Raw genomic sequence first — 19,685 nt, forward strand, 5'->3', positions numbered from 1 at the left:
AAAGCATGTGAGCTTCGAGATTTGTTTATTAACACCATTAACCTAAGTCTTTTTTGCGTTTTATATTAAATGTGAATGAAGTACATTTTTGGATACCTTACTGGTGTTGCCAGTAATTTTCTATATTGTTCCTATGTACATCTTCAGCTTCTGGGACTCATGGCTATGCACTGTAATGTTGATGTGAAGAATTTGCAGATAAAGAATAACACCTGAAGGAGAGGAGATTTAGCCTAGCGGCTCGAGCTGGTGTATTTGGCACACGAGGACCCAGGTTGGAATCTCATATTGGCACTAGGCTCAACATCATGTGATCCTGGGCAAATCACCTAATCTCTCTGTGTGGAAAATGTGTTTGTGTGCCCCTCACTTGATGTGCACAATCTTGTAGCTCGACCCCTCAGTGATGTATAATGCTCCTTTGATTCACAGCTAAATTTGTGCTATATAGATAACAATACAGGCATACAAACACAGCCAGCTGAAAGGCATTTGTGGCAGAATAATAATCTGGACCTGGGCACATGTTTAAACAAGCATTTGCAGTGCAATGGGTCTCGTGTTCGCTAGAGCTATTCGCGTTGTAAATTCCTAACTGGACTTTTGTTGCAGATTAAATTAAAAATGAAAAGTAACAGTAGACATAAGCGAGACGATTTAAAGTGCCATGGCCACCATGAGCTCAAAGAAGAGAGACAAAAAGAAAAAGAAGTTCACTAGCAGTCAAACTTATCGGCAGTCGTGCATTTATTCATATAACAGAGGCACTCTGCAAGGCGACAACAAAACCGCCAAGGAGGGACAAACATAAAGCATTTACCAATGATAACAAAGGATTTTTGAAAGGCGAGCCCAGGAAGGAGTGAAACTGATGGGCGGGAGGTGGGTGTGGTTAAAAGCTCACAATACTTACAACACATCAAAGCAATCGACCTAAAAAGGCACAAATGTTTTCATCTGTAACATCTGTGACTGCACACCCACAGTTGCTATTCAGGCACTGCTCAACCAACACATTGCCCTTTTCAGCTACCTGCTTGACATGATGTTACAGCTTTTATATGGAAACAAATCGTTACGTATACCGGCAAATCACCATTTCCTCAGCATAGGATGGCTCAGATGGTTCCATCATTATTGCGCAACTACTGAGACAATAATGCTCACCTTTTTCAAGTGCAGCTGACCTCAGGGGCATAGGAGACAAATCATTTCTTGGGGGACAGGGACACACTTGGGAAATTTTCCTTTGACCCTATACGAATCGCCCGTTGTTTGCGAACTGCAGACTCTGATAAATGTATACAATCATATATTTTGTACATGAAATAGGGAGAAAGGAACGCATGGTGTGACAAAGTATGTTTTATTGTTATTTATATTGAGAAAGTATTTAGACCAAATGTGAAAAAACATGTTGATTATCCTTGCATCTTCATGCATCAAGCAAAAAAGGTAGGATGGCAAAAAGGAAGAACAAATCCTTTGTGGCCCGCACCAACCATGCCCTTTGCGTCATTCAAACTGAAACTACACTGGATACATTAAAAGCAATCAAGTACAATTGTAAACTGTGATCCTGGGCAGCCCAGCTCCACATCAGTCAAAACTGGTAGCATTTACACTGAAGAAGCTCTTGGTGTTACAGGCTTTATAATACATGGGACTCTAATCCCTATATAAATGTCACTCACTAACTTCTTTATAATCGGCTACTTGTGACGCACCAAATCATTGATTATAACGAAAATACTTCAGAACTTGGCTATTATAAGGTCATTACAGTTGAGTTTTGACATTACACTGCAGCTGTTTGAAGCATCATATGGAATGTTGCTTTTCTTTCTTCTGCTCTAATAGCTCACAATGACAGGAGCTATGCACTGAGGTTTTAAGTGGTTTGTGGGAAAGGTGATGGTGTGACAATATACTATATGGGACAAAGTACCCCCTGGCATACATGATAAAGATATTGCAAGTCACCTCGGTGTTCCATACCTTAAAAACAAGCATTGGCAAAGCCAATAGGTCTCACCTATGCAAGAGCTACTGGCTTTGTCAAAGTGTTGTAGCTATGTTGTACACTAGCATGGCTACTGTTCAGCATGGTTAAAAGTTAATGGCCTAAAGGAAAATGGCGTGTCATAGGGTGTCATCGATTGGTGTGGTGTAGAGGAGTGAGTAGAGTGGAGTAGTGTCATCGAGTGGAGTAGGGTGTCGTAAAGTGTAGTGGCTGAGGTTGGTAGAGTGGAGAGGCATAAAGAAGAGTGCAGTGTCCTAGAGTGGAACAAATGAATGCTGAGTGGCATAAAGAGAGTGTCTTTGAACATAGTATATTGTTGTACAGTGTAGTAGCATAGAGTGGTGTAGCGTATCATAGGCTGAAGTGGCATAGAGTGTTGTGGAGTACCATAGAGTGGAGTAGTGTGTCATACAATAGTGAGGAGTAAACTGGTATGGAGTGTCGAGAGAGCTGCATAGAGAGTCACAGACTGAAGTAAAGTGTTGTAGAGTGGCACAACGCGGAGTAGAGTGTCAGAGTGGAGTATCATGGAGTGTAATGTCGTAGCATGAAGTGTTGTAAAGTGGATCAGAGTGGTCTACAGTGAATATAATGGTGCACAGAAGATTGGCATAGGGTGCATTGGTTTTGTGTATAGTGATGTAGAGTGCATTTATTAGAGTGCACTGGTTTGAAGTAAAGTGCAGTAGACTAGAAGGGCGCACAGTGGAGTAGCAAAGCATAGACTACAGTACAGTGTTGTAGAGTGCTGTGTCATAGAGTGATGTGGTGCATGATAGAGTAGAGTGTAGTGAGGAAGAATTAAATGATGCAGCATAGAGTGGCGTAGAGTGTAGTGGCATAGAATGCAGTAGTGTAGAGTCCAGTTAAATGGCCTAGAGTTGAGCTGTGCAGAGCAGAGGTGCAGAGTAGTGTGGCATAGAGAACAGTGGCAAAGAGTGCAGAGTAGATTGTCTTAAAGGGCTGGGGTGTAGAGTAGGATAGAGTGATGTTGCAGAGCAGACTGCCATAGAGTGCAGTTTTGTAGAGAGCAGTGTTGTAGAGTGCTGTAGTGCAGAGTAGAATAGAGTGGTATAAAGTACAGTGGGGTAGAGTGCTGCAGAGTAGAGTATAGTGCTGTAGAGTGCAGTGGCACAGGGTAGATTGGAGAGGTGCAGGGTAGATTGGAGTGGCGTAGCATACATTAGAGTTGTGTAGAGTAGATGGTTTCAGAGTAGAGTGAAGTGCCCTAGAGTGGAGTGGTGTAGAGTAGATTAGAGTGGCTTATAGTGCAGGGGTGCAGAGTTGCAGAGTATAGTGGCATAGATTGCAACGGGGCAGAGGAGAGTGGCGTAGAGTGTAGTGGTGCAGAGTAGAGTGGCATAGATATAAGTGTAGTAGAGTGCTGTGATGCAAAGTAGATTGGCATAGCGTGCAGTGGCATAAAGTGCACTCGTTTTGAGTAAAGTGATTGAGTGCATTGGCATAGAGTACAGTGGTGTAGTGTGCGTTGGTTAGAGCAGAATAGCACTGATTGCAGTGGCATAGTGTAGAATGGTGCAGAATAGGGTGGCATAGAGTGCAGTGGTACACCGTAGAGTGCAGTGGCATAAAACTGCTCAGAGTGGAGAAGAGTGGCATAGAGTAGATTGTTTCAGAGTACAGTGAAGTGGCATACAGTGGGGTGGTACAGAGTAGAGTGCATTAACATAAAGTACAGTGGCAGAGAGTCTAGTGTTATGGAGTACAGTCTAGTGTTATGGAGTACAGATTTAAACAAAATAGTTCAAAAGTTACTAAAATGCAGCAACATGTGTTGCTGTACAGTTTAAGGCCCTTTTTGCAAAGGTTGACAGGTATCCTTTCTTTTGCTTGTTGCTATATTTAGCTGAAAACTGGTACTAATGAGGTGCAACCTAAGTCCAGAGAGTGTTAACAAGTGCAAAAATTACAAAATAATGAAATACTATCACAAAATGTGTGACATTATGCTGCATAATTTGCCTCTTCTTGCCACATAAGTTAGTCAGCCCTGCCATATAACTTGGCCCTATCCTGTTGCATAATTCCAGTGTCCCTGACTATCACCAATGTATCTACAGTCCCCCTTCCCAGTTTCACCAAATGGAGTGATCCTTGGCAAATACAAATACTGTATTTCACAGAGTCTCCTTTCTAGCCTGCAGGCGTCAGGTTGAGCGGGACTCTTACCTCTTTATCTCTTCCTTAATGTCCTGCAGGGCGTCTCTTCAAGGTTGGGGTAGGGTCGACAATGGCAAGATGCAGACAGCAGACCGCAATCAGCAAATGCTGTTTTCTCCTCCTCTCTCCTTTTGTTCTTACAGTTGCTTAATGGGGACAGGTGTAAACAGCACAAACAAAAGGGCAGCGGGCGTGGGTGGCCTCCTGACTCACCATTATTCTATGACCATCAGATTGGTCAATGATTACTGGAGGCAGGTCAGCAGTTCAAGTTTTGGGACATAAGTAGCGACAGGAAAGGAGAAAAAGTTGAAATCCCAGGCATTGCCACTCCTATGAATAGGCTAAGGTCTGTTGGTCAGTTTGCACTTAGGAATGGGAAACTCCTAACCCAATCATACATTATATGCTGGAGGGTGTAAGGACACAACTGACATGTATCTCGTTAATTGATCCTGGTATAGTCCAAAATTAAGTGAGAAATTGAGACACAGTCCTGCAATTGTGCCAGAGTTTGTGCTGTCTTTATTAATGTGCAAGGGGATCCTTCAATATTTCAAGAATTTTGGATCCTGTGACGCCAGAACCACAGAGACTTAGGAACCCTGCTTGTCACCCTGTACTTACTTACAATCACAGTACATCTACCCCTTATGAGGTTACTACCCGAATTCTTACTGTACGTTATGCACTAATGTTACTTATCTCAGAAACACCAGTATACCCCTTGAAAAAGCTTCAGGTTTCCACACGTGAAAGGGGTGAAACCCTTGTTGGCTGTTTTTTCTTTAGAGTATCAAAAATTCTTGGAATTTTGAAGAATCCCCTTACACATTAATAAATATCCCATGATCTAGTAACGAGATACATATCAGTTGTGTCCTTACACCCTCCACCATTATAAGTAGCGATTTTGTGCTCTAATGACCCTGCAAATTCTTTGGTCCTTCCACCCTCATCCCGAGTCCCCCAGACTCCAAAATCTGGGGGTGGGGGAAGGGATACATCCCCACTTCTCCCACACTTCCTACACACATGGCTGACATGCTGTCCTGCATCAGTTCAGCATACAACTAATGGAGGTTCAGTGGCTCTTGTCAATAATTTGCTCCAGGATCAATCAGAAGCTGAGATAGAGAATGTGGCTCTGCCTCAAGCCCTGTCCTAACTTCTTATTGGACAGCTTGGGAACATGGGTATATGTGTATGTGTCTGTGTGAGTTCAAGTGTGCGCCTGCGTGTTGGGTGCACTGCATATGTATGTGCTTGCAAATGTGCTTGGTGTATTGGTGGTAACTCTAGATATTTTGGGTCATCAATGTCATAAAGGTTCATGCATAGGCTGAAACACTGGTCCTAACATAGTGTTGATATCCCTAGGCATTGTGGGGCACAATCAATGCATAATGGTTTTTTACCTATTTACTAAACTTTTTTCATGAAAACGATGACCTGTACTTCAGAGGAACTTGGTTCATTTTTGCAAAATGAAAGCTTATATTTTTGGCAAAACGAATGGGATTTCATACACTGATAGGCTTCTTATTGTTTAATGTCAAAATTATTGGACATACATATAGAAAACAGGCAGCTGCTGGAAAATCCTTGTAACATGCAAACAGTGGGCATCCAAAGAAATGTTCTCTTCAGAGACAGATATTGACCAAGAGGCTCAGCAGATATCCTGATTCCTCAGTAGAGTATTCCTAAAGAAAATGCTGTTTGATGCATATGATAGAACAAAATCAAAAAACAGTGGCAACTTATTTGAACCCAATGTGAGTGGAAGCAACTGCAAAATTAAATCACAAGATGTTGAAGTCTAGATTTTTTATGGTTTATAATGTATAGCACAAAACCACAAAACATAATTGTATTAAAAAATTGGAATGTGTTGAGGCATGATGATCATTTTCGGAAAGTTGTAGGATCCAATCCTCACATGACATAGACAGACAGTCAATCTGAGTGATTTACTAACCACAAGTCACTGGGATCCAGCCAGACAGTTAACTACCTTTCTCAACAAATCTGGAAATGTGTGATATATAAAGCATATAGGATTGGACAAACATGAAGGCATATATAACACATTTAAAGGTAAAACAGTACTAATAAAAGAAAGGATCACCTGCAACACAGAATTTGTCGTATATGTCCTGAAATGCTGCTGCAAAAAAAATGCTATGTAGGAAATACGGCCATGAAAGTCAAAGAGCGAATTCTGCAACATCTTTGGGCAATTAATAATTGTGACAGTAGCTACCCTGTAGCGAAACACATGGGATGAACATCAGGGTGACCTTCCTTTTTAAAAGTACTATGGGATCAAACACATAAAAAAGCACCTAAGAGGGGGTGACTGAGAACTGGAATTGAGGAGATGAGTCCATCCTAATATTATCTCTGGAAACAGATCATCCTTAGGAATTTATGGTCTATCGGATTTATTATAAGACATGAATGTGAATATCTTGCCAGTAGATACCTATGACTAGTGGCTCTTAGGACCAATAGATATGGGGTATGATCTGGAGATTTCATTAGAGCAAATGGAGAAGATATGCATATAAGAAACATACATACAATCTCGATAAAAGTATATGTGAAACTTTTTGAAAATGTACTTATAAGTCCCTACTATAGTGCACTATATGTGTCCACGGCCTGTAAATTAAATACTACTAGGGGGCTTGCAGCACTGATTGTGCCACCCACTTAAGTAGCCCTTTAAACAGGTCTCAGGCCTGCCACTGCAGAGTCTTTGTGTGCAGTTGACTGCCTTGTCGACTTGGCATTTAAAATTCCTTGCCATACCTTAAACTCCTAGGTAACCCACAGGGCAGGGTGCTAAGTAATTAAAAGACAGGACATATATATTTTACATTTTCTGGTAGTGAAAAACTCCTGAATTTGTTTTTCACTACAGTGAAGCCTACCCCTCTTGTAGGTTAACACTGGGAATTTCGTATTACATTTAATAATAAAATAATTCCTGATCGAAAAGTAGTAGACCTGTCATGTTTAGTATTTATTGAACTGTGATGGTAAATTGTCTTTGATGGTAAAGTCAGATGTACTATTACAATTTTAAAAATGCCACTTTTAGAAAATTGGTGTTCTGCTCTTAGCCCTGTGTGCCTGCAGTCTGTCTCCAATACACATCTAGGCTGGAATGACAGCTAGTTCCTGCATTCCATTCCCTAAAAAAAATGGAAGGGTGGGTGTGACTGAGTCGCTATCTGCATGTGGATGGGTCATCCTGGGCAGCTTGGAGGGAGTAGCTAACAGTTACACCTGAATAGGCAGTATCCTGCTCCCACACAAAGGACTGCTTAACACCCTACGGTAAGTCTGGAGCCAGGGCAAAAAGGGATGATCTATGTGCACTTCAGAGTCCTTCTTTGAAGTCACCTCCACTTCAGAGACACCAATGTGTATAAGAACTGGACATCTGGCCCTCCCAACTTAGTACACTCCTGGACCTGTGGATACTCTGTCAGGAAGGGCAATTGCTGTGCTGCTGAAAGGACTGATACACTTCTGGACTGCTCCTCTGGAATAACTGCTCTTTTGCTGTGCTGGACTGCCTGCTGCCCTCTTTGCTTAGGAGAGAAGGACTGGACCTCCACCACTTGAACCAGGAGTGCCTCCAAGGGCTTGTCTGCTTGCCTTCTGTTATGAGGATTCAGGGACATCAAAGACTTTCAGCAACCCTACCACAATACCTGGCCTATGCCATCTGTGAGTCCTCCCCTGCTAATAGGTGCCAATCCAGCCCTGGGCCCTTGAAAGTGGTTTTCTCTGTACCTAACCTGCAAAATCCACGCAATGCCACTGTTGCGCCAGTTGGAGCTGATGCATCTCCTTCGACGCAGTCACATTGCTGCTCAAGGGCTTCACATTGACAGCTACGCGGCTCAACGATGACTTTATTGCAAAGGATTCGCCGATGACGCATCTCTGACTGTACAGTTTGGAACTGATGCATCGCCAACTTCCAAAAGGATCGACGCCGAAACATTGCCTCCTCTGCTCTTCGCATCTGGAAGTCGATAGGTCCTCCATCCAAAAGTACTTTTTCAGCAAGACAAAGTTGGTGCCTGTACCCAACCCACACTCCATCGCAGTCGGCTTGACTTTTCAGATTTCACCCAGTCTAGTGTGACCAGATAGCCCCAGATGGCGCTTTGAGCTTCTGAGCACTACAGTTTAATTTATTCTTTTAAAATTCATATCTCGGCTCCTACTTTATGGATTTTGTCATTTTGGTCTTCTTTATTAGTTCATTAAATTAAACTCTATTTTTTTAACCTGGTTTGGATTATTTTTGTATGGTGTTTTCACTGTTCTACTGTTTTAAGTGTTGCACAAATACTTTAAACATTGCCTCCTAAGTTATGCCTGTCTGCTCTGTTCAAAGCTGCTAGAGGGTGTTAAAGTGGTTAATATATGGCGAGTACCTGACTAGGATTTTGGTTCCTGCTTGGACACAGTGCTTTCTTATGCCAACCAGAAACCCAATTTCTAACATTGGTGATCAGTGGTGAGGATTGGACTTGTGCAGTGCCTTACAGTAATTTGGTGTACACTACGAATCTATACCGACGACCAATTGGAGTGTATTCTCCCTGATTTGCATTTTTATTTTTTCAGCCCTCTTTAATTGGCATTTCAAATTTTTCTATTCCCCCTGATTGGCATTTTTGCTTTTTCCTACAATCATTTCTTTGCCTGGAGGGTCTAGATCTGCACCTTCAAGAATGGATTTTGAGTTGGACAAACTTGAAAGTTACACTCTGGCTCAGCTCAAGAGTTTCTGCAAAGGGTTTGAGCGTTCTACTAAAGGCTTCATCAGGAAGGTGGGGCTGCAAAAAGCACCAAGGGCCTGGATAGAAGCTTCACATTAGGTACCTGTGTGTGACCACAGAGACAGGGGATAATATACTGGTTGATGATGAAGAGCTGGACCAGAATTCACTGGAGCATCTGGGACTGCCTGTGGGACAAGAGGCCAGTATCTTGCCAGGAGCAGTGGTTCCACCCATGGCAGGGAACATTGTATCATCCAGGGGCTTGTCCCCAGAAGAGCTGGAGGACAGAAGGGAGGAAAGAAAGCTCCAGTGTGAGCTCGCAAAATTAGATGGCAAAAGAGAAAGCTTTGATAGAAAGGGAGAAATCTTTGATGGAGAGGGACAAAGCCAAGGAGGTAACGAGGCTGGCCATGGAGGCCCCACAAAGTAAGATGGATCATAAGCTAGGTCTCAAACAGCTGGACATCAAGGCCATTGAAGTAGAGTCCTCCAGTAATAGCGGCAGCATACCTGCAGTGTTCATTGTTGAAGAAAGGGTCCAAACCCAAGCAATTTGGTGCCCAGTTATGTGGTGGGGGATGACATAGATAAGTGGTTCTCAGTCTATGAGGTGGCTCTATGGGGGCACACGGTTCCTGAGGAGTATTGGGGTGTTTTGTGGAGGTATATGCCTACAGTGGGGAAGAGATGCAATTCTGACACTAGCGGTGGGGGAGCAGACACAGTAAACTCCCTTGAAGGCCATACTTATCAATACATTTGGGTTGACCCCTGTGAGATACCGACAGAGGTTCAGGAGTAGCCACAAACGTCCCACACAGACCTGGGTAGATTTCCTTGATTAGTCCAGCAAGGCACTGAAGGGTTGGGTGAGGGAAAGCAAAGTAAATGATTTTGATGGGCTGTACAGTCTAATTATGAGGGAGCACATGCTTACAGTTTCTTTTCCAGAGCTGCGCCAGCACCTAGTGGACAGCAAGCTGACTCACCCCAGGAAGTCTGCTGAAGAGGCGGACCTCTGGGTCAGCACCAGAGTCCTCCATCCAAAGGTACTTTTTCAGCAAGACAAGGTTGGTACCTGTACCCAACCCGTACTCCATTGCAGTCGGCTTGACTTTTCAGATTTCACCCGGTCTAGTGTGACTAGATAGCCCCAGTTGGCGCTTTAAGCTTCTGAGCACTACAGTTTCCTTTATTCTTTTAAAATTCATTTCTCGGCTTCTACTTGTTGGATTGTTGTTGTTTTTGTCTTTTTTTATTAGTTCATTAGATTAAGCTCTATTTTCCTAACCTTGTTTGGATTATTTTTGTTGGTGTTTTCACTGTTCTACTGTTTTAAGTGTTGCACAAGTACTTTAAGCGTTTCCTCCTAAGTTAAGCCTGTCTGCTCTGTTCAAAGCTGCTAGAGGGTGTTAAAGTGGTTAATATATGGCGAGTACCTGACTAGGATTGTGGTTCCTGCTTGGACGGGGTGCATACTTCTGCCGACCAGATACCCAATTTGTAATATTGGGGATCAGCAGTGAGGATAGGACTTGTTTGTGCAGTACCTTACAGTAATTTGGTGTACACTACGAATCTATACCAATGACCAATTAGAGTCAATTCTCCCTAATTTTCATTTTTATTTTTTCTGCCCTCTTTAATTGGCATTTACAATTTTTCTATTCTCCCTGATTGGCATGTTAGCTTTTTCCTAAAATCATGTTTCTGACTTCAGGGTCTTCATCTGCACCTGCAAGAATGGATTTTGATCTGGACAAACTTGAAAATTACACTGTGGCTGAGTTCAAGAGTTTCTGCAAGGGGTTTGAGCTTTCTACTAAAGGCTTCACCAGAAGGGTGGGACTGTAAAAGGCGCACAGGGCATGAATAGAAGCTTGGCATGCAGAACCTGTCTGTGGCCACAGAGGCAGAGCATAATATACTGAGGAATAGCTGGCCCAGAATTCACTGGAGCATCTGGGACTGCCTGTGGGACAAGAGGCTAGTATCTTGCCGGGAGCAATGGTTCCACCAAGGGAAGGGAGCACTGTATCATCCAGGGGCCTGTCCCCAGAAGAGCTGGAGGACAGGAGGGAGGAAAGAAAGCTCATGTTTGAGCTGGCAAAATTAGATGGCAAAAGAGAAAGCTTTGATAGAAAGGGAGAAAGCTTTGATGGAGAGGGACAAGGCCAAGGAGGTAAAGAGGCTGGCCATGGAGGCACCACAAAGTAAGATATACCATGAGCTAAGCCTCAAACAGCTGGACATCAAGGCCATTGAAGTAGAGTCCTACAGTAATGGTGGCAGCATACCTGCAGGGTCCATTGTTGAAGAAAGGGTCCATACCCAAGCAGTTTGGTGCCCAGTTATGTGGTGGGGGTGAAATAGATATGTCGTTCTCAGCCTATGAGGTGGCTTTATGGGGGCACAAGGTTCCTGGGGAGTATTGGGGGTGTTTTGTGGAGGTATATGCCTACAGTGGGGGAGGGATGCAATCCTGACACAAGAGGTGGGGGAGCAGACACAATACACTCCCTTGAAGGCCATACTTATCTATACGTTTGGGTTAACCCCTGTGAGATACCGACAGAGGTTCAGGAGTAGCCACAAAGTTCCCACACAGACCTGGGTAGATTTCCTTGATTAGTCGAGAAAGGCTAATTATGAGGGAGCACATGCTTAAAGTTTGTTTTCCAGAGCTCCACCAGCACCTAGTGAACAGCAAGCTGACTGACCCCAGGACGTTTGCGGAAGAGACAGACCTCTGGGTCAGCACCAGAGTGTCCAAAAATGCAGGGGGGGGATCTGCCATAAGAGTGGTCAGGATTCCCACCAGAAAAAGGAGGGGCAGATAAAAAAGTAGGACATTTCACAAAGCCCCCAAAACAGTTCATTGGGGAACAGGTCCCGTTCCAAATCTGGCCATCAGAAGAAGGGCTTTCCTGACTAGTCAGAACAATCCCCCAGGTGCTATGAGTTGTTTGGCTATGGGCATTACAAGGGGGATCCTCCCAAGCGTCCCAAGAGAACACAGCTTCCCACTGGAGTTAAGACACCAGGGGTGGCGAGTATAATGCTTGAGGATGAGTTTGTCCCAATAAGTGGGGGGTGCTGAGTGATGTTGCCCTAGTGGCCTAGGTGATGTGGAGATGGTCCCAAAAACCCATGTGCTATCCAATACTGCAAAGTATAGGCAGTGGGTTACCATCGGTGGCAAGGTGTTGAGGCTCTTGAGGACACAGGTGCCTGCTTGGCTATAGTAAGGACTCATCTGGTGGCTGCAGAGCTAATTTTCCATTGTATTCCACCAGATTATGGGAGCAGACAAACGGGATGGTCACTAGCCAGTGGCCCTTGCTACATTTGAGTGGGGGGGCTGGTTTCCTGGACTTCTAAAGATAGCTATGAATCCTGCCTTGCCTGTGGATTGTTTGCTAGGGAATGACCTGGATCACACTACCTGGAAGGAAGTGGAGCTCAGGTCACACCTGGAGGTGTTGGGAGTACCTGGGCGGGCATGTGCAACCACCAGGTCCATGGCTGCCAGTGAAGGGAGTCAAGAAGGTGTGGAGCCTAGAAGAATGGCCCAGACAAAAAGAAGAAAAGGCCAGGCGCATTGGGAGCAAGCCCCTAAGTGACTCCCAACTGAGGTGGATTGGGCGCTGGAGGAGGCTGTCCCGGAGCCCAGTGGAGAGTTCAGTGTCTTGGTGACCCTTCTGAGCTTGCTGGATGGCAAGTAGAAAGAGGACCCACCAGGGAGGACTTTTGCAAAGCTCAGGAGGAGTGCCCAGCCATGGAGGGCATGAAGCGACAGCCCGGAGCCCAAGCAGCTGGTGACGCCTCTGGTAGTTACTGGATTTACTAGGAGGACAACCTCCTGTATAGTTAGCCTAAGGCACCTGTGCATGGAGCAACACGGAGCCTGGTGGTCCTCCTGTGTTACATGGCCTTCCAACTGGGACTGTCTCACAAAGTCCCCAGGCAGGACATTTTGCCATGACAAGACCTTTTCCAGGCTTGTCCCCCACTTTTACTGGCCCCAAATTAAGGTCTCTTCAGATGCCTACTGTAAAACCTGCTTGACCTGCCAAGCCAGTGGGAAGACCGGGCAAAATCTAAAAGCTCCCCTGTCTCATTCACCTGCCATTGGCACTCCCGTTAAGATGGGAACGCATCAACATTGGAGGGCCTAGAGATGCCCGGACCATCTCTGGACACCGGTTTATCCTGGTTCTGGTGGATCATGCCACTAAGTGCACAGAGGCCATATCTCTGATGTCTACTACTGCATCCGCAGTGGCTAGTGCTCTGATGGGGATTTTTACCTGAGTGGGTTTCCCCAAGAAAGTGGTATCTGACAGGGACACCAACTTTCTGTCTGCTTTCATGCAGTCAGTGTGAAAGTAGTATGGAGTTACTTACATGTTCTCCACCCCCTACCATCCACAGACCAGCTGGCTTGATGAGCGATTAAAAACAACCTTGAAGGGCATGATTAGGAGTCTGTCTGAGGCATAAGTGGGATAACCTCTTGCCATGCCTACTCTCTGCCCCAAAAGGGTGTTGAGTTTAGCCCCTTTGAGCTTCTGTACAGACAACTTGTAATGGGACCTCTCAGTCTGGTGAAAGAAGAGTAGGAACATTTTCCCCGAAAAATCCCCAGGATTGTAGTTTTAAAAAAAAATGTTTTTATTTATTTATTTATTGATGCAATTGTACATAGTACCAACAACAACAGCCCCAATACTCCATATCGCCCGCTAGAAGTCCATTAGTGCGTGCACAAGGCAGGCCGACAAACCAAGGCAAAGTCCACAAAAAACAAAGTCCGCAGCAGGGTCACACCCCGCAGTTCAACTACCAGTCCATATACATGCCTATAGGGCTGTAGAAAGCACACCCTCAGGGGAAACCTAAATACAGAAGCACTCAGGGCAGGAACCAATAACAATCTTAACAATAATAATAAAAGGACGGAGGCGGAGGAGCAGGTCCACACAGCAGCAATGCCCAACAAGCATCAATCTCCACACACACAGGAGCAATATTCATTCCAAAACAGTCTGCACATAGTCTCACACCCATCAAAAGGATGCTCTCAACTTTAACCAGTGGATTCCATAAAGGAGCAGAAAGGTGCCCAGCTATCTCTTGGGCGAGAATACGCTGGGGCCAACTTCAAGAACATGGACAGCTGCTCTTGACAAAATGCAACATCCCGCAGCCAATCATCCCTCCGCGGAGCCCTTCCCCTCCTCCAGCAGACCGCCACTCTTCGATTCGCCAACAAAAGCAGCATCCCAACGAGACGTCGCCTCACCGATGGCACCCCATCCAGCAGACCCAGCAATACCACCACAGGAGAGAAAGGCAACTCCAGTCCAGTCATACCAGTTATCGCACACATCACCTCAGCCCAAAAGTCACGTACCGCTGCACAAGTCCACGCCAGGTGCAAAAAATCAGCGTCCGGAGCAGAGCATTGTTCACATCTCGCATCAGCCCGCAGCCCCATAGCCCATAAACTGAGAGCGGCATAATACAAGCGATGCAGGAATTTGAAGTGTATGAGCCGTAACCTATAATTGGGCGACAGCGCTCTCATGTGCACACAGCAGCTTCTCCACATAGCATCAGTGATTTCCTCCCCAACATCTCTCTCCTATTTGACTCTCGCAGCCTTCACTACCACCCGTCGCTGCTCCTGCGCACATCTATAAAGTTTAGTAATAAGCTGACGCAGGGACTGCACACACCAAAGCAGCTCAAGCGCCTGACGGACCGGAGGCATAGTCGGAAGACCAGCAAATCGCGCCCGGAGCATCGAGTAGACCCGTAACAAATACAACCTGTGCAGCGCATTATCAACCCCGTCACCTAGCGCCTCCTCAGGCGACCTCAGACGCTCATTCAGAAGCCAGTCCACCAGCAAAGACAGACCCTAAGCAGAAAGAAAGTCCAGCAGTCGCACATCACTTGACATTCTCTCATCCGCCACCTCCAGCGCCGGCATCACAGGGGCAAAAGGCACGCATTCACTTGACCGACGCAACAATGCCGCCCAAGCCCCAGTCGTACAAGCAACCGTGTTCACACCCCTGGGACGAGTCTGAGACATACCTCCAAGCACTCTTGGCAGCCGGTCCAGTCAAACCGCATCACTTTCTGCCGCAAGATGAGGTAAATATCTCAACGGGCGAATCCAAAAGTACGCAAAGTGGGTCAGCGCGCAGTAATAATACAACTCCAGATCTGGGGCGGCAAGCCCACCCATTTCAAATGGCAGCGTCAGCTTCTCCCACGCGAGCCTGGGCTGCTTGCCCGCCCACACCAGTCGCACCAATGCTGATCTGAGTTTCCGCAGAAAGCTCAGGGGCAGCATCAGTGGAAGATTAACGAAAAGATACAGAAATTTAGGTAACACCACCATCTTGGCAATGCCAATGCGCCCAAGCAGCGATAGCGGCAAGGAGTGCCACATCTCCAACCTGTCCTTTAACCAGGTCACCAATCTACCATAATTGGCAAGCCACAGGGTCTCAACGTCACAGTTGAGCCATACACCCAGATATCGGACCGGACTCTCCACCCACTCAACAGGGTAACACGACGAAAAACGCACGGTACGATGAGTAAGAGGAAGCACCACCGACTTGGACCAGTTCATCGCTATGCCAGAGAAGGTACCGAAGCGGACAACCTCAGTGAGCAAAACATCCAAGTTCTCACTCGGCTCCCACATGTACAGCGCAATATCATCCGCATACATAGAGATCAATATCGGACGCTGCCTAAACTGCAACCCCCTAGGATTATGGTGCTGCCTCAAATAGGCCACCAACGGCTCCATCGCAATAGGGAAAAGGAGCGGGGACAAAGGACACCCCTGCCGAGTTCCCCGAGCTTACCGGGAAGGGCTCCAAGAAACATCCATTCAACCGGAGCCGTATAGAGCAAGCGAACCAGCCCAATAAAGCGCGCACTCATACCTACCCTGCCCAGCAGCGCAAATAAAGAGGGCCAGGACAGGGAATCGAACTCATTTGTTGCATCCAAAAACGCCGCAGCCGCCTCATCCTCTGCCGCAAGGTTACCCAACACCGCAAAAAACGTGCGCAAATTATGTGCAGTCGACCGCCCCGGCACAAAGCCAGACTGATCCGGGAGCACCAACTGCGTCATCAGCGGCTGCAGTCGAAATGCAATCAACTTAGCCAAGATTTTATTGTCAACATTAATCATGGAGAGTGGACGATACGAATCACAACTGCAAGGATCCTTGCCTGGCTTAAGTATGGTAACAATCAGCGCCTCCCGCAAGGAGGCCGGGCGAGAACCCGCCTCCAACGCCTCAGCGTAAACCTCCAACAGGTAGGGAGCCAGAATATCAGAGTACTCCTTATAGAAGGCATGGTTCAAGCCATCGAGGCCCGGCGCCTTGTTACCAGGCAGTCCACTAATTACTGCCTTAATCTCTTCCATCGAGAAGGGCTCATTGAGATAGGCCCTCTGCTTATCATCAAACCAGAGCAGACTGATGTCATCAAAGTAAGCCTGCGCTGCCTCAAGATTTGACACAGCAGGGGCCGAATATAAGTCCTCGTAGTACCGTGCAAAAACCTGCACAATCTGGCCGTTCCTGTTAACCGCTGTCCTTCCCGATCATCGATATCAGTGACATATCCACTCGCCCAGGGTCTGCGCAGCATATTCGCCAAGGTGCGACCCGCCCTGTCACCTTCCCCATAACGTCTGGCCCTGGCATATTTCCCCAGAAAACACACCTCGCGGTCAGATGCCTCCTCATATCGGGAGACTGCAGCACGCAAATCTGCCAACGTCCCACCAGCCCAGTCCAGTACCAATTTCGCCTCCAACTCTGAAATCCTAGACTCCAGCTCAGCTAATTCCCGACGCAAGGCACGCAGCACACCATGCTGCTTGGAGAGGCAAACCCCTCGAATGAACACCTTAAAGGCCTCCCAAAGCGTTCCAGCAGAATCCACCGACCCATGATTCTCAGCAAAGAAATGCAAAATGTCCTCCCGCACCTCCTCAGGGAACACCTCATCACGAAGAGCTCCCTGCGGCAGCCGCCAAGCAAACGCAGCTCTCGGAGCCCCAGGTATCGACAGCTGCAACCGCAACGGGGAATGATCCGAAAGAGTCCGGGCCAAATGCTCCACAGTTTGCGTCCACATCCCTAGTCCCCAGCCAGCGATCAAGTCGGGTCCAGCTATTATGGACATAATTAACACATGTGCCCTCTCGCAGGTCTCCATGCTTAGCTCTCCATAGATCAACCAAAGCACCATCACACATCACATTCTTCAAAGCAGCCGCAGCAGCAGAATGCCTAGGTCTAGTCGAACTTTCCCTATCCCTCTCCAAATCCAGAACCACATTAAAATCAGCCCCCCATATCACAGCTCCACTGCCCTATGATTCCACCAAGTGCCACACCTCGCAGAAAAAGCCAGGATCATCCACATTAGGCCCGTACACTGACACCAACCGGCAGGTCATGTCCAACAAAGTCGCGCCCAGCAGCACATACCGCCCATTCGGGTCCACTATCACACGATGCGTGCGCCATTGCAGCCCCTTGCGCAGCAAGATCGCCACCCCTCTAGCATAACTTGAAAACACAGCACCATGACACTCTCCAATCCACCCACCCCTCAACCGCGTCATCGTCTGGGCCACCAGATGAGTCTCCTGAAGCAGACACATATCTATATACTATGCCTTTGGATATAAGCAGAGACATGCTGTATCTTCCGCTGATCATTTAAACCACGCACGTTCCACGTAAGGCACCTGACCGCCGTCATTGCCCTGAGCATCCTCCCAACATAATTTCCAAGCATCCCGCTGCAGAACCAGCCACCGCTGCCAGCTAACTCTGTCCAACACAATAACACAGTAAGACAAGTCGAACTTCACCAAAACAGGCAAACAGAACGCCGCCCCGCCCCCCCAACCACCCACGCGGACCCCCCAAACGGGTCGAAGCAAGGCACAACCCCTCCCCCAAACAAAAAAGATCTGAACCCCACATCAAGAGGAAAAGACTCATCCAGTGGTCGCAAAGCTAGCCATCCAACCCATCCGAACAACAGACAGGCCGGAAGGGACAAGGGGGCTAATAAGAGAAACAGATAAACAGATTCAGAAGCGCTGAAAAGAAAATCCGCAGCACCACCAGGATGTCACCCGCTATGGGCCAGGCCATCCATCTTCACACCTGCAGAACAGTCAGTCAGTATCACTAAGGCGTGCCTGCTCTGAGCCCGAAGCTCCAGCCTGTTCAGCCGCTGGACGCCGAGGTAGCGTCTTAACAAACGTGCCCGCCAGCTTCGGATCAGTAAAGAAATGCAGCGTTCCACCATGCTGTATCCGAAGTTTAGCCGGGTAGATGAGCAAAAAGCGAGCCGCAGTCAAACTCAGAGAGCGCTTAACCGGCAAAAACGCCATACGCGCTGCCTGCACGCCTGGAGTGTAGTCCGGGAAAAATTGCAGCTCAGTATTTCTATATATCACCGGGCGACGATCCCGAGCCAGGCGCAGCACAGCGTCGCGGTCTCGATAATTCAAAAGCCGGAAAATAACAGGTCTCAGCGGGGTCCCAGGAGGAGGCCTGGGCCCCAGGGATCTATGAGCCCTCTCCACCTCCAGCATAGGAGAAAGCTCACAAGGAAACAAATTGGCAAGTATTTGCTCCACAAAGTCCTCCATGCTGCCCATGTCCGTTGTCTCAGGAAGGCCAAGTAGCCGAACATTGTTGCGCCGGGACCACGCCTCCAAGTCCTCGTTTTTGGCCCTATTGACCTCCAAGACTCGTTCCATCTGCAGCAATCACTCTCGCTCCCCATGCCGCTGATCCTCCATCTCCGACGTGCACGACTCCAGCTGCTCAAATCGAGCATCATGCTCATCTACCAGAGCCCTGATGCGATCCATCTGCTCCGTCAGATGATCCAACTTAGCATCTATTCCGGCCAAACTACTCTTAAGATCCAGGAACATGGATTTGACAGAAGCCTCAGAAGGCCCTTCCTCCATCTGCACCTCCCCAGGTTGCAGTGCTCCAGCGCTACCCTTCCGCCTGCCGCCCTCAAAGGAGATCTTGGCCTGTCGCTGCTCCGCCTTACCCATCACGGCCGTCGCAGAGGGCCCGGCTCCCGGCACTCCAGCAAGGCTCCAGAGGCGGGCGGGAACACAACAATCAGAGGGGGGCCAGCTACTCACAAGGGGTTCTCCAGCCTCTGATTAAATCACCCCCACCGACAGCTACACTCCTCCGGAGAACGCTATCCAGCAGATGCAGCACCACCAGTTGACTTCGCAGGCACCCGCAAGGTAGCTCAGGTGGCTCCTCAGCTCTTCACAAGCCCCTAATAAGGGGAGCGAAAAACTCTCCGCCCCCGCAGGGAGCAACAGCAAGGCCTCACTCCCGATCCGGCCGGCGTCAATGCAGGGCAACGTAAGCCCTCCCAGCAGGGCCCCGCCACCAGAGGCCGAAATCAAGCCCGCCGCCCAGTAGTCCACCAAAAATGGGCCCTCCCTGGCCTATATCTCACGGGGGCCCCCCACCACCAAAGTTCCACCGATTTAAGGGGTCCCCATAGACCTCCTCCAGAGCAGGCTTCTCCGTCACCGGCTCACCTCCAAGGCAGGAA

The 19,685-nt window shown here is 47.5% G+C and overlaps 1 protein-coding gene across 1 annotated transcript in view; it reads left to right on the plus strand.

Moving 5' to 3' along the window:
• The window catches only part of LOC138268219 (FH1/FH2 domain-containing protein 1-like), a 1,001,023-nt gene that overhangs the window by 486,145 nt on the left and 495,193 nt on the right, over positions 1–19,685 (plus strand). The gene's annotated exons all lie outside the window — the stretch shown is intronic.

The sequence above is a fragment of the Pleurodeles waltl genome, chromosome 12 (genome assembly GCF_031143425.1).
Source record: "Pleurodeles waltl isolate 20211129_DDA chromosome 12, aPleWal1.hap1.20221129, whole genome shotgun sequence".
Classification (NCBI taxonomy): Eukaryota; Metazoa; Chordata; class Amphibia; order Caudata; family Salamandridae; genus Pleurodeles; species Pleurodeles waltl.